Source organism: Adiantum capillus-veneris, chromosome 22, assembly GCF_014529385.1.
Source record: "Adiantum capillus-veneris isolate H3 chromosome 22, ASM1452938v2, whole genome shotgun sequence".
Lineage (NCBI taxonomy): Eukaryota > Viridiplantae > Streptophyta > Polypodiopsida > Polypodiales > Pteridaceae > Adiantum > Adiantum capillus-veneris.
Window position 1 is genome coordinate 140,528,462 of NC_140952.1, and position 17,145 is coordinate 140,545,606.

Sequence of the window (17,145 nt, forward strand, 5' to 3'; positions counted from 1 at the left end):
AGTGACTAAGGTTGATACCAAAGACTTTATCCATGTGTACAAACATCTTTTGTAAAGGCCCATAGAATTTGGATCACCAAACTGACCAAAAATATGGTAAAATTTGAAATCTATACTGACTGTTGGAGAACTTGAGTATAAATTGAGAAAATTTTGTTCAAAATCATTGAAACTTGACTCCTAGGCTTATATTGATGTGTTCAACAAGTGAATCTGCTCAGTCGACCAAAAAGATGCAAAATTTTGTCAAAAGTAAATAATCGTGATTACTACTTTTCTTCCATTTTTCAACTTTTTTGACAGACCCAGCATGCCACTAGTTTTAGCATGTTATCTTAAGCCCACAAATCAAATTTGGTAAGATTTGACTCATTGGAGTGAAAATTGTGGCCAAATTTGCAAAGTCAGTATACAGACACAAAATTGTTGACCATTTGAACAAAAATTATCCAAACTTGATGAAACTTGGCTAGGGAGCTTAAGTTGAGCTACTTAACCAATCTGTGTCAAGATTGTGGCAAAAAATTGCATAAAAATAACAGGAGTAAATAGTCGTGATTATTTACATCTGCTACAAAACTAGACATTTTTGCACATTTGAGTATACCACAAGGTGAAGCATATCAAGTAGACCACACAAATCAAATTTGGTGAAATTTGGATTACAAAAGTGAGACTTAATCCAGATTCTTAAAAACTGAGTCTGCGGACACAAAACAGTTGATAACTTGAACAAATTTTGTTCAAACTTAGTGAAACTTGTCCAGAGACCTTAACATGTTGCACACTTGCCAAACAAGCCAAAAAGTGTAAAAATTTGAGAAAAGTAAATAATCACGATTATTTACTATTGATACATAGAGACATACTTTTTGACTTTTGAGGTTGTACGGTGTTAGATCAACATAATACAAGGCCACCATGCAGAATAGTCCTTTGGCTTTTTGCAAAAGTAGAATCTGAAAGTCTCAATTGCTGACTCACATAGCAACTTGAAGAGACCACATAGACCAATCACAATAATTAGCCAAAAAAAAATGTACAGTCTTTGTGAAAGATTAGCTAACTTGATTAAAACTGATATAGGAATCAAGTTGCAAATAATGAATTGAAAGCTTGATAGAAGTTGCCATCAAGTCAGGTGAAAGAAAGTGATAACAAGTCAATCTAACGGTAAGTACTCTATCCAGGGCTTCACAAGTCTATATGAACCTTAGATTTGGTTGTATACTAGCAAATCAAGGCATATTTGGAGAGACCGCTAGTAGAGTATCCACGGAAGAGAGTGAATCAAGGTGACCATTTGGACACTATCTTTGAATAAGTCTCAAACACGTTTTTAGAATCAACATCTGAAATGTCTTCCTATTCAACTCGTTCAAAAACCGGAACGACAGTGCATTATCCGGGGAGGTCACCTAATAAAAATATAACCTATCACGTGAGTTCAACAGAAGGGTATTTAAAGTTCTTGAAAATTACAAAAATATATATACAGAAGGGAATTATTTTTTCAAATATGAAAAAAAACTTACAGATTCTAAAAGAAAAGGGGTACATTATATTCCCAAAAAAATTCATAGATAAGGGATTTTACAAACATGTCTTGAACGCACGTGATATGGTAGTTTTACACATAGTGAACCCCCGAGGTGCATTATAAGCACATACTCACCTTTTATAAGACTAATTTCCATGGAGCTCACATCTACCTGGATCCTAATAAAGAGTATGCTATTTGCATTGATGACCATGAGATAGAGTTTGAAGAGGAAATCAAGGAGAACAAACAAGGAAATATGTATATGGATAAAAATGGGACTCGGTATTTACAAGTTGAAAACCCTGATGTGATAGACAAATGGGGTTTAGAAGTAAATACCTTAATTCCAAATATGGCAGCAAAAGAAGGACCACCGACTTTAGAATTTGAGGGATATGATCAAGTGGATTTGAAGCCCTTGAAACGGCTTAGCACGGATAATCCTAGGATCCGAGTCTATTGATGGGAGGATAGAAACGTCAAAGATCTTATATGGACTTCTCACGCCAAATCGGGACAACTAACGTCCATGAAGATCATCTATATCTTCAAAATCAAAGACAAGGGTTCACCAGATCTACCAACCTACCTATTTAGGGATTGTTATAACAATAAATTTTTTATGTGATGAATCCTGAGGAGGTGGAGCAAACCAAATATCATGGGTACTCCATAAGGGATTGGATATTGGGCCAAGGACCAGAAACTATTCCAAGAGACGAACTCCGCAAGAGATCTTCTGAGAGTAATGTTAAAAAACCAAAAACTACCTCATCATGAAGAAAATCGGATGACACTAAGGCTAGTCCAGGGCTACATGAGTCACTATTTCCAACAGACTGGTTTGAAGGACTCGGAATAGGACCAGTTGCCAGGAGACCGCAAGTTGAACCAAACAGACGTGTCAGACCAGTTGATTTTCAAAAATGGATCAAAAAATACAGTGGATCTGGAGATCCATATGACCACTTAGCAAGCTTTAAGCTAGTGCTAAGAGCTGAATGCATATTTGATTTCCATAGTGAATTTGAGGGATTTGGAATGACATTAGAAGGAAAATCATTGACCCTTCCAATGATATATAATGATATAGAAACCATGGCAATACTGGATAGTGAGGCAGGGATAGCCGTAGCCACAAAAGCAGTATGGGAATCATGGGGACAACAAGCCATTAGACAAATTTGAATGAAATTGCAATTGGATGATGGACACATCAAAAGACCCTTAGGACTGCTTGAAAAAGTAATAGTTAATTCTTGTGGGATTGATTATCAACACACTTTTACAATAGTGGATTTTGGAAAGAAACTCAACTATGAAATCATCTTGGGAAGACCTTTCATGCCACAAGTACAACTCATCCAGGATTGGGAAAACAATTATCTATACTTCAAGCAAGTGGAATGAATAACAAGGGTTAATCTAAAATATCACACTTATAGAGATGTCATGAAAACGCCCATACAAGAATTTGACTCGGTCTCTTTGACTGAAATAAAGCTTCCATCTTGGTTTAATAAAGATACACCTATTTGGATGTGCGGAGCCTTAAAAAATGAGAGTCTAAAATGAGAAGATTGTATCTTAGAAAGGGATTATATAGACGAAGCCTATGTACTTGAACCCTTTCCAGAGCATTTGTTTGAGCCATTTGAGTGGACTCAAATTTTAGCAACAATGGATGTATGTGTAGATACGTCTATGCCTACTCAATTTTACAATGAGGATGGCTATGACATAATTCCCATACAAATGATTTCAACCCTTCACATTGAAGAAGAAATTCAAGAATCCAAGGACTTGATGAAGGCTCAACACGTCTTTTCAGACCTCTACTATGATGCAACAGATGAGTTAGAAGAACATTCAGCTACCTCAGCTGAGTCGGGGTCGGAAAAAGAACATTCAAGAGCTAAACTACTCATGAAACGAGGGGAGGAAAATTTTTGACGTTCCAAACGAGAAACCTAGAAGAAAAAATGGTATAGAATAAAAAGAGACACGAGAAACTTGAAAGCTAGACCTATGCCATCAGTCTCCAGTAGAACACAGTTTCTGATGCAAATAGATGCACAGGATTGTGTCAAGAATAAAATCACTGATAGATATCCTTTAAATGGAAAGCATGAAATATCAAAATATTGAGAAAAATGAGAAAGGAAACTCAAGAAAAACCGAAATACCAGGACAAGGATTCAACCATGACACGAGTTGAACAAAGAAAGAAGTATCAAGAGTTGGAAAAAGCTCTAAAGGAGATATATACACCTGAAATGGAAACCACTGAGGAGGAAGGTAAAGATGTAATGAGTGTTCCATTCCATTACAAGAAATATACTCTCCAAGGCTGAAGAATCATAGTCAAGCAACCTGTCAAAGAACTACAGTCCTACAAAGGACCTAAAAACGCAAAAAAGATAGTTATAGCCAAACCAGGACAAGAGCCTAGACCTGCCTACATTGCAAACGACCGTACAAAAGAAGAAGAAGAGCTTTTGATAAGCTTACTAAAAGAATACCGAGATATCTTTGCTTGGTCTTATAAGGATCCCAAGGGTGTTGATCCAAAAATCTGTCAGCATACCATACCTATGAGAGATGATGCAAAACCAAGCAGACAAAGGCCATACACTTATAATGAGACATATGCCAAAAATATTAAAGAAGAGATAGAAAAGCTAAAGGAAGCCGAATTTATTTATAAAATTGAACACACAGATTGGGTGTCTCCAATTGTGGTAGTACCCAAGAAAAATGGAAAATTAAGGGCGTGTGTCAATCTCAAGAAAGTGAATGCAGCTACCGTTAGAGACAACTTTCCTCTTCCAATCACTGAGCATGTTTTAGAACGAGTTGCAGAAAAAGAATCTTACATCTTTTTAGATGTCTTTTCAAGATACAATCAACTTTTGGTTGATCCCAAAGATTAGCTTAAAACTGCTTTTGCAAGTGAATGGGTATTTTTGCCTATCAGGTAATGCCTTTTGGGTTAACCAATGCTCCTACCACCTTTCAAAGATTGATGACCCATGCTTTTAAAGAATACCTTTGGAATTTCTTGAAAGTATATATGGATGATCTATATGTACATTGATCAATTCGGGCTGATCATTTTGAACACCTCAAAAAGGTATTCAAAAAATATAGACTTTATAGGATTTTCTTTAATCCTAAAAGGTACACATTTATGGGTAGACAAGGAAAAACTCTTGGATATATAGTGTTTAAAAATGGCATAGCTACTGATATGGATAAAATTCATGTGATTTGTTGATTCTCCTAGACCGACAACAATCAAAGGGGTTCAAGCCTTCATGGGACAATGTTGATATTACAGATGATTCGTTTAGATGTACTCCATAATTGCAAGACCAATGTACAACTTGATTACACTCTTTGAATGGACTGATGAGTGTGAAGAATCCTTCATGAAGCTTAAGCAAGCTCTCACTTCAGCTCCAATATTGAAAGCACCAGATTGGAATAAGATATTCCACATACATGTAGATGCTTCCAATTTTGTCGTTGGGTGTATATTAGCTCAACCACGAGATGGGAAAATTGATTTTTCTATTTTTTATGCTAGTAGACAATTGAATATAGCAGAGAAAAACTATACAACCACCAAAAGGGAAGGATTAGGAATGGTCTATGCCGTAAAAAATTATAGGCATTATCTATTAGCTACTAACAAATTCATGTTCTTTGTGGACCACCAAGCCTTATTGTACTTGGTCAACAAGCTATGCAACACAGGAAGAATAGTGAGATGGTTCATCATTCTTTGGAATTTGATTTCACTGTAGTTGTGAAAAAGGGCACCACTCATCAAAGAGCATATCATTTATCATGTATTATATCAAGAGAACCACCAAAGGCAGTAGATGATGATCTACCAAATGCATATCTGTTCTCCGTGGAAATGATACCTCGATGATTGGAAAATATGGTATCCCTGATGACCATAGCTTGAGTTATAGAAGCTCAGGTAAATGCAGTCATTTATTCCGCGTACAAAAAAGCAACAAGTCAGTCTTTGACAAAACAAGAATATCGACTATTAAAGGATGCAACAAGAACCCAACACCGACATTGGGAGTAGTCAACTTAAATGTGATAGTACATGGATGTTCATGCCCTCATCATTTTGTATGCTTACCAGATGAACACATGAATGAAACAAAGATTCTTGGAATCTCATGGATGCAGACGTACAAGACAGTACCAGATTGGGATACCAATCAACTGAAGCTATCACCTAAAGGCGGACAACTCATTGTTCCGATTGCACCAAGCAAGGAGGAATGGAAAGGAGGTTACCAGAAGTGTAAACCACAAAGCAATCAATATTTTCCATCCTATAGACAAGTAAATGCTACAAGTAGCATGCAAGGAGTTAGGAAAATTTGGGTACCAAAAGCACAACTTAAGGACAAGCCATTTTAAATTTGGATGCCCAAAACATCATCGACAGTACCAAAGATGGTTCCAAAATTCAAAACACAAAGAGGAGCATCTCCGAGCAAGGAACCTAAAACAAAATGGATTTGGAGAAAAAAGGAGAACTTATCTTCTCTACAAACTGTACAATCGATCAAGCAGTGGAGAGTTAAGTCTCCAAACAATCAACCTCAACATTCTACCCAAGAGAAACCAAGATACCAGTGGCGAGTAAATGCTCGACATCCATCAATATTGATACCAACAACTCAAGAAATCAGTGTGCCAAAGCATCCTGATGGTACAATTAAGCAAAGTGCACACAAGCTACAAAATTTTCTCTTTAGGAAACAGCAAAATAAAACCTCGACCTTAGAAATCCTTGAGTTAATTACTCAAGACCCAACTCTTGCACAACATAATGGTTTGAATTGCATTGATCTTCAAAGCATGGTAGAGCCAACTAAGGCTATGCATAGACACGATTATTCAACCCATGCACACAGCCATCTCGAAGTACGCCATCTAGGAGGGGTGGAAGGGAACTAAGCAATTAAGGGCAATGTTTGAAGAGGGAGGAAAATTTTTGATGTTAAAGTGTGATTTTTTGAAAAATTACCTAGTAATTCCATTAACAAGTCATCAACAGGGAAAATTTAACTGATAACATCATGAGTGTAAATAGTGTATATACTATCAAAAAATCATCAAAAAATGGTCTTTTTTGGTTATTTTTATCATTTTTTCTTGGGACTTAGAAATGGATAAATTCACCAAAAAATAATAAAGCTATGTTTTACAATGTATTTTTCTAATTATTGGATTTTCACTTTGCTTTTTTAGCGCATTTTTTTATTTTCTTTGATTTTTTCAATAAGCAGGTCAAAAATTAGTAATAAATAGCAAATGAGCTCAATTGGAAAAATTGAAGATACGCTGACGATTAGAAGGACAAGGTGGATAGGCAAAAAAAAATCAATCAAATCGACAGATGGAAGCGGGAAGCCTAAATTAGGCTGCCAAGGCCTACTTTCGCAAATTCTTGTAGAATGAGCTACCGAAATCCGATTGAAGAAATTTTTGAGTCTAACATAGATTTCACGGCCTAGTAGAACTAACAGGGGAATTTGGGGAAAAATAGTTTGGGAAGTCCGAGTATAGATATCCAAGGTAGCCCAAAATCACCTCATTTCCACTAGTTAGTCTTGGAGGAGAGAGCTCTTTACCTTCTTCGCGCGTGATTTCCAGAGTCCACAGTCGCCCTTCTACAGCACCGTCTCACACAAGACATGAGGGATAAGTTCTAAGCTTATCAACGATCAATTCTATATGGCCAGGTAGCAAGTCTAGGCTCAGGAAAAAACCCTAGAAACCCATCAGTGCACAAAGTCATACGAACAAAAATTGACCATAGCGGCCTGTCAGCTCAACCAAATTGGCCAAGACTTGAATTGTAGCATGCCCCTATATAATAGAACGCTCCTATATCACCAGATGACCGTTCGGTAGGGGTGGAGGGGGATCCCAAGTAGAAAATCTAGGTTTTTTCCAGATGCCAAAATTGGCTTTTGACTCCACAAACAGCTTATAGACTGGGTCTATACACAATGTACATGGATGGTTTCATGAAAACAGTCAAGGCAAGCTCTCAAAAAGCAGAAAATAGTTCGAAGGCTACAAAGTGTCAAATTTGACATATGAAATCAAACTGACCCCAAATGGGCCAAAACTGGATGGGTAGCTTCATGACTATGTAGCGGACAAGTCCATAGCTTCAAAAGTGACTAACCAACTCCACAGGCCATCTAGTCACAAAAATTGGTGATTTCAGAGTCGATAAAGCACGAAGTGATGCCGACACGACAAAACTTTACCAAATTCAATTTAGAACTTGTTTTAGATGTATTGAATATGTATAGGTCAAAAATTCGTCAAGTCTTGCAAAACAATTAACAACTGTGAATAATCACGATTATTTACTTTTGTACTTTTTTGGCTTGAAAATGATTTCTTCACTTCACCTATCAATTGTACACATCTATTACATGCCACATTTCAAGTATGAGCCAAAATGATCAAGAAAAACTTGGAAATTGTCAAAAAATGCAAAGAAGTATTTCCAATCCAATTTTTGAGTTATCTGTCACATTTTTTGATCCAAATCACCCCATATCTCGTACATAGAGTCTACATCATGCCTAGAACCAAGTTGCACCAAAAAATCATTTTGATGAAAAAGTTAATAATCTCGCGATTATTTACTTTCTTACCAAGATGGGTGAAAATTGCAACTTTGACCTTAACAATAGAATGGTAACCTAGCAGAACATAAAAGTGTCCTTTCAGGGTTTTGGGAAAAAATTCCAAAACCATATTAGATCCACTCATTTTGAAAAATCCTTTCATGATCTTATAGTTCAATAACTACTACATATGGAAAAAATGAGAAACTTGTAATTTTTCTCATCCCTTGGTCACTACAAGCCTCCAAAGTTGATGGACCAATGCATTTTTCCCAAAACAACAATTTCTTATGGTTGATTGCATATAAATAAGAGTGGGGATTTTTTTAGGACATGAGATAAAATGCCCCGTTAACTTCAATGGGTTGGTGAGCAAAAAATATGGTTGCTTTTACCTCACTGATTTTTTTTTGGGCAAAAAAAAAAGGTACAAAAAAGTTGCATTTTTGCCATTCTGCGGACCTATCATCAAAGTTTCTATAGTCACGCTCAATACTGATATTATATACATGTTTTCTTAGTTACCTTTGGGCCTTTGGATTCAAAAGGAGCCATGGAGCATGTCAAAAGGATAATGGATCTCTTACAATTGGAACCTTGGGGGCAATGATAAAGTGCTAAATACAGCAAACATGAAAAAACCAGGTTTAGCATTATGACCTCTAGAAACCCATAGAAACTACTCAATATCTAGCCAAGTTTGTAGTCTATGATTAGATATGGTTACTACCTACAAAATACACACAATTGGCCTAAGAAAATAGCAATATTGAGAAAGTTATACTTGCTACTCTAAAATGTATCGTATTCTTCAGCAATCAAAAAACTCAACCATCATCATATACTATGCTATATAGCATATTAGGTCCCCCAAAACTCAAGGAAGATTAGCTTTATGTTATATATTACACTTACACAATCAAAATTGAATTTGGATATCAAGAAAGCCCCCAAAAAAATCATAAAAGTGCTAATTTTGGCCAAAAAACAGGATTATGCAATTCTTGTAAATTGGTCATAACTTTCAATTTTAACACTTAGCTCTCCCTAAAAGCATCAAAACATGTTGAGAACTATGAAGGCCTAACCTCTAGACATCTAAACCTCACAAACATGAAGTTTAGAGTGGTATAGTTGCCAAAAATTGAAAAAAAGCCAAAAACAGGACCTGTTTTTTCACACAATTTAGGTTCAAAAATGTTGTGCAAGAGTAAGGTTAATGGTGAGATCGATACTCCAAAAAAAATGCTAAGTTTTTTTCAGCTCATAAGGCAACTTTGTGGATATATAGCACCTAGAAATCCATTCTCATACTCTTCAAATAATTCAAGCAAAATGGTCACTTAACAGGACACAAAAGTGTCCAAGGATATAAAAGTGTCATGTTACCATTCTAGTGTTAAGGACCAAAGAACATGATGTCCCGAGTCCATTGACCAAATTTGAGTAAATTTGGATCTCAAAAACTCAAAATCTTAGTATATCTACTGTTTCAGAGACTAAAAGCCTAAATCTGGCACCATTTCCACCCAGTGCACTAAAATGAGCCCATACTTCACTCAGAGCACCTAAATACCATATTTTTCAAGATTATCATGTCAAAAATTGCAAAAAGTTGTAAAATACCCCCAGTTGTAAATAATCCTGATTATTTACTTTGGTTGCAAGTTTTTGCCTAAGATGTATGATTTTGATCTTTACATGTTTTTATGCATCTATGGATGCTCCAAAATTGATTTGAAGCAAATTGGACTCGATTTGTCAGAAATTCAGACTCAAGGCATTTCAGAGCGTAATTTGCAAAATTTTCTAACTTTGGCACCGTATTCCCTTAACAGGAGCAATGCAAGCTACCGAGAAGGCCAAGAAAAGGGTGTCCCAGAAGAGAATTTTGCAAGAGTTGCCACCCTACAACTGGACCCAAGTTCAATAAAGACGGCCAAGGCAACGTACTTGTCAAGAGAACAGCTTGAAGAAAACAACACCATAGTTTTCACTGGAAGGTTTAAGAGTGAAGGACACCAGGTAGAGCTGCAAATGCTACCAAGAGAGATATATGATATAGCTGCCAAGATAGACACCAAAGAAGCCAACAGAAGGCTGAGCCTCAGAGACTTCTACGACCAAGAACCATGCAGCGTATATTTCCAAAAAGCATATGAGCTACTGTCCATAATCAAAGAGGATGGGCCATCCCAAATCACCAACCCACAAGGGCAAAAATTTGAAGTAATAGTCACCAAAGATATTGTGGTCGAGGCACTGAAACTGCCGATTGAAGGTATGACAATATGGGCCCGAGACAGAAAGACAGCAGGCACATTCACCAAGGAGAATGCTGCTATAAATTTTTCCGACTTGATCCAAAGGCAAGTGGAAGAACCAACACACCTATACCATCAACACTTCCATTTCTTATCAAAGAGACCGCCACAGACACCACCCTAAACCATGTGGTTGCGACCACCTCCACACAAGTGTTGAAGTCGACAACCAGGCAGCCAATTGATCATACGTAGTATGTGCTAACAACGCTGAAAGGCACGAAGAAAGAAGGTAAAGTCACCTATCAGGGAGCCCCTGAAGTACTGATGAGGATAGCATATCATGCTATTGGCATGGCCAATAATTTTCCACTAGCCCCAAATCAGAATGCATGGATTGTTTCTACACAAGCTTTTCCCAATACCACACATTCATCAGATAGAGTATATAAGTCAGATGAAGAATCTGCAGAAAGCTCTCATGAAGCTCATGGCAGTGCGGGCTTGAAAAATGAGGAGAGAAGGTCCATAATTGAAGAGATGAAGAAGAAATCAGTAGCTGCACATCAAGAAGACTTACGAAAGGAGCTGTTAATCTGCAGGTGAAGACCCAAAAAGATGGGCTCCAAGAGAGATAAGGGGACCCAGAGCCAAAAACGCTGCAAGGAAAGAAGCAAAGGACCCCACAGACTTTCTTGAATGCATGTATGCAAAATCAGAAGCCCTAAAGTTGGAAGAAGATGAGAGGAAAGCAAGGGAAGATGCAACAAAGCAACAAAGAGAAATTAAGGCCACTGAAGAAAGTAAAACATATCATGACCATGAAGATGTGTCTCTGAAGCCCATCTCACTCGCTACGGAGCAAGAAGACCACCCAATACCAAGCCCGTTCCCTTCACCAACAGCTAAACCCAATGAGGGTGAGGAAGCCAAGGAAAAAGATCTTGGACATCAAGAACATGCAACTGCAAGTTTTGACCAGACCAAAGAAACCAAACAAACTAGAGTTGACCCTTCTACGACCACCCAACAAGAAACAGCTGAGGCAACCACAACGCCTCAAGGAGACCTCTAGACAGCCTACAGAACCTGAAGATTGGGAAACAAACAATTAAGTCATCATGCAAGTCAATGAATATGCGAAGCAGATGCAACAGATGACATAAAAAATGTGAACAACAGCACTTAGCCGCAGTGCTAAGGCTAGAGATCTTGAGCTAGTCATTGATGCTCTATAAGGAGAGTTAGATGACCAAATGAACATTATTTAGAGTTACAAAGACAGACGAAAGAGTTGAAAGATGAAGCAGAACAACACCACCTATCCAAAGAGAAGCAACAAAAAGAAATGGAGGAGCTGGGAGAGCTTCTAACCAAGTTATCTGATGCATGCAAGATTAAAGATCAACAGTTGACAGAGGTAACAAATGAACTCCTAACCACTACTCTGTCCGTACGAAAGATCCAAGTGCAGCTCAATGTAGCAAACACATCTCTGCAATACTCTGAGCAAAGGATCAATGATTAGGCAGCCTTTTTGAGACAGATAAGAGAAAATCCTGTTGTCGCATCAATCAAAGGTACAGATGAATTCTATAAGACTTTGGAAAAGAGAAACAAGGATCTCAAGATAGAGTTGAAGCTAGAGCAATCACAAAGAAGAAACCTTGCACTGATGAGGGTCCAAAGAGAAGAGAAACTTCTCAAGGAGATAGCTAAACTAAATAGAATCAATCAGCTAGCTGAGACAGGGACAACCAGAACATCATGAAGAAGCCGGTACCTCTGAGCAACCATTTCTTGACATTCCCTCAGTCTCTTTTTCTAAGATGGAAACACAATCGACGGAAGGGCTAGAAGGAAATGAGGATTGTCAAGTACCACTGACTGATGCTGAGAAAGTGCCCATGGTCTAGCTTTCTAAAGCTGAGAAAGATGCACTCAAAGAGCAGGTTGACCACGAAACAGATGCGGAATGGAAAGCAGCGATGGATTGGGAGTTGAGAGTTATTCACTCGGTCAATGTAACTCAACTCACTCCCAACCAAATCAATGCACACTGGCATTAGCAATCATCACCATACCCTTTGATCAAAGTAGAGCTACTACAGGTAAAAGAAAGATTATACGAAGATATGCAGGCAGAAGGCGGCTCAGAGGATATCCACCCCAAGTGGAGAAAGAGCTGGTTGAGGAAGAATCCAAGATATTTGATTCTGTTCACAAGAGCACCTACAGCCTTTCAAAAAGACCCAACATTCTATCATGTACCAAGAGTAAGGACCTAGCAGGCATATAAAGCACTAAGAAAGAAGAGGCATACATGGCTGAACTATCCACTTCTACCAGCTCCAGAGCAGGGACCGGAAATAGAGGAATACATGGTGAAAATGCTAATGGGCACCATGACTTTCTTCAAGATCTTCCCTGACCTATCACTTGCCATGTTATATAGGATTTCCAAAATTCTTCTCACATGTATTCAAGATTTTCAAGAGCCAGAGTAGGCAAGAGCGCCATGGATGTCTTTCCTCAAAGGCAATAAGGGTCTCTGTTATGACTTGAGTGGCCAGCCTTCCGAAAAAGTCATTTACGGCTTCTATGTCCAATGAATTTTTTTGCCCTCTAGCAATATGTTTGCGTTTGAGTAAGCATTCTATACAGGTTTCTTCACTTGCGAACGAGGATATTTGGACCAATGATTAGTAACCTTACATCCAGATTTGTTGTCTATTCAGCCATTGAGCTTAAAAACATATTCACCATGCAATTCTTGCATCTTCTTGACAAAGAGACCAGAATCAGATATGAGAAAGCATTACACGCACTTAAAGACCACCTTGCCAACCGTCAACCTGAAGACTACTTTAGTCCATGAAGCTTTGTCAAGGGACGACACAGTCGAGGAGGGGGGAATGTTAGCAACAAGCTAACTCGGATAACATTTTTTGGAGCTTTTATTATAAAAACACTTATTATTTTGATGAAATGAGAATGTTGTAACTCCTACTTTCTAGATAAACATTGTAATTGATGAGCCAAGGCTACAAGCTTCCAGATTGTATCAACCTGTCTTTAGTGAGCTCCCAAATTATTTGTTTTGACCACAAAAACCTTGGCTAAGCTATAAAAGCCAGCTTTTGATAAGTTTTGGATACACAACGTGAGCTAATGGCGCTCACTTCTCTCCTTCTCGCGCTTCCTACTCCCTTCCCATTCCAGTGCCGTTTGTTGCGTTGAAACCACAAAGTAAGAGCTCTACACATTTCATGGTATTCTGTAGCTTTGGGCGTCACCAACCCACAGCCTAATTCCATCATAAGAAGGAATTTAGGCTTCATAATCATAAAATAAGTATAGGCGGGGTATTGGGCATCGTTGCTAAGCATTTAGATGCATTTGGGTAAAAAACAACTAGGTCAAAAACTCACTGTGCTGTTAATAATAATCACAATTTTTACACTTGACCTAAAGTGAGATTTGAGACCATAAGAATGTGTGCTTAGGTCTTATAAACATGTCCTAGAAGTGTGGTTATGTTTGGATGTTGTTTGATGCTATAATGGCTGTGATTTGTTTGCCGATGAGAGATTAGCTTTTGGTGATTTCTGTCATTTTAGTGTAGCGTGAGTTAGATGCAAGTTGTTTGTTGTTTTCCAAGAGATTGAAAACCTCTTGTAGCCTCTATGCACTAGTCGAGTCAGCTTTGTCCCATGGATTGACAATTATATTCGTGGGTCTTGCTATGTTTACAATAGAATAGGAGTGAGGTTAGACACCTGTCCCACAATCAAGAGAACTAGCCATGTGCTCCTTGACGTACTGTTGGTGCCAAAAGGGTTGACACCGTCACTTGAAATGCCCAAACGAAGATATCATGGGTCTCCTTTGAACGTGAACCATTTTTCCTCCATGTGTTTCCATGTTTGTGAATCCGCTGGGACACATCTTATACCATCCACAGAGTGACTATCGGTATGACATGTAAGGAGTTTGTTGAAGGTGGTGGTCTTGAACATGTATTGGATACAAGGGATGAAGAAATGTCATAAAACTTTCCTTGGTACCAGGTGAGTCTTCTTTCTTTCCTCTGGATCAATGGGAAGGTCTTTGTATCTCTCTTCACCACACTTTGAACATTTCTTTAACCGATCATACTTGTTGCGGAAGAGAATGCAATCATTAACACATGCATGTATCTTTTTGTAGTCCATACCTAGCACATTAACAAATTTTACAAGCATTACGTCTATCTATCACATACTATGGAAGTAGCTTCGATAAACAGGCTACAAAAATCAAAGTTTAACTAACCATTAGTTGCAAAGTTTATTTATCAATTAGCTTTGAAAACAAGCTGTAAAAATCTAAGTTTATTTAACCTTAAAGGATGATTAATGCTTGTATTGCTCATTGCACACATGACCTGTAGATTCAAAATCTCAAAAAAAGCACGGATAATGAGAACAAAGCTCCGGGATATATAGGTGTCTTGCTTGTAGCCACAAGAGTATCCTCCTCCTTTTGTGTAGTCTCTTCACATCTACAATCGTCTTCGTTAAGCGGACCCTCCTCGTGAGCGAGAAGCTCATCAACCAAATTCTCCAAAACTGTAACCTCTCTCATAAAATATGATATCTAACTTTACCAAATGATTCTCTCATATTAAACTGATCATCTAATATGGGAAGACAAAAGGGAAACAAGAAATAGGATATAGATATGTGCTTCTAGACCTATGTCAACAGGGGACCAAAAGAGAAATGGTTGCACTGAATAGGGGTCCAAAAGGAGACGATCTACCAAAGAGCAATGTGTAGTGCTTCTAGATTTACCTTATTAAGGGACCAAGAGGAGAGATGGTTACATCTTAATAGGGGTCCAAAAGGAGGTAGTCTATCAAAGAGAAACGTGCATCTAATGGAGCTAAAAGACCTTAGGTTTAGCTTCATTAAAGACCTCCAAAAGTTAGTGTTAAAAAGTCCTTTGACCTTATGCAAGCTAGGGCTAACCTGAAGGTGGGAATCCTACCCAAGCATGAGGTGCTAAGATGCTTAAAGTGGTTATGGAAACCTTGCCCAAAGCTTGAGGTTATTTTTATGCTTAAATGACTAAGGTGTTTGAAATGTTAAATTCAAAGATAAATTCTCAAGAGGCATGAACGTCTCTATGATTGATTGACTAAGGCTTGAAGTATTCAACTCAAACCAAATGACTTAAGAAGCATAAAGGACACATGCTTGATTGACTAAGTGCTTAAAGTATTCAAATCAAAACAAATGACTTAAGAAGCATAAAAGAAACATGTTCAAAAAATTCTCCACATGTGACCCTCATGATGTGCTTGAATCCTATTGGATAGGCTTTAAAGGGGTCCAATGAGAATCTAGATGCATAAAAATGAATAGTTAAGTTCTTTTTCTCAAAGAGAAAAAAGAGGACACATGTCCCAAATGATATAATTAAATTAAGATAGAGAGAGAGAGAGAGAGAGAGAGATATGTGGACCAAGCATGAGAGGGGGGTATACTCTCCCACACACACACACACACACACATTCTCTCATTGTGTAGAGTGCAAAGTGCAAGAGCTCCATCTCCTTCACCAAGCTTGTTGACAAGTGGAGAGCCTACACCAACACTCTTGGTTATAGAATGCAAATTCAACCAAGAGCCATGCTTCAATGCTTAAGCTTGCCATCTTCTTCATCTTCATTACTATGCTGCTATGCTAAGCAAGAAGAGTGATGATAAGTGAGGAAATATTTATTTCTCCTATGAATGATTCTTCTTTCTCTTCCCTACCCTCATTCCCCGCTAGCTCTCTCCACCTTCGAAGGTGTTTGAGGCCTTGGGACTGAGGCTTGGGATAACTAATGATTTTTGCAAAGTTTATGTTATGCTCATGATGCATAAGGTTTTTCATCTTCATAGCATGATCATGGCCACAAGGAACACAAATATTGTATTGTACCAAGTCTCTCTTGATGGGAAAATCTATAATACAAATACCTTTTGGAGTGGGGACCGGCTCCAAGTAAATCCGGTCCTCAACTAGTGTCATGTTCTCTAATACTCTCTCTCTCTTGCAAAAGTATTGTTCATGCCAAGTTAATTAAGTACTATGTTTATGTCGCTACCATCAATTAAGCTCACCCTCTATGTTCTCAAAGTGATCTCACAAAAATGCTCACTCTAGTTCTCAATTCCGTTATTCTCAAAGTTCATAGTCCATTTCCATTACATTGGTATCAGAGAATTTGGTTTCTCTTTTCTTACTTAAGAAGAGTGGTCCTTAAGTAGCCTATTAATGGTTGATTTTGTTAATTATATTAGGGTAAGTGGGACTGGGATCTACTATCGGTTTTATTGAGCCCACTATGTGGGATATGGTGCACACCCCGGGAGCTTTGGTCTTAATAATGGGGTCTTTTTAGACTTGCCTATGGATTTACCATTATTGAGCCATAAGAAGTCCAAAATGAGCTATCCCTTGGCAATTTTGCTATGTTAGACCCACCCCACTACTCTCTATAATTAACCAATTTGAGCCGTGGGTGTATATACTTAAGTGCTTATTTTCAAAGGCTAAGAGGAGTAGCAAGTAAGGTTTTGAATTTCCAAAGGATACACTAAGTAAACACATAAGTATA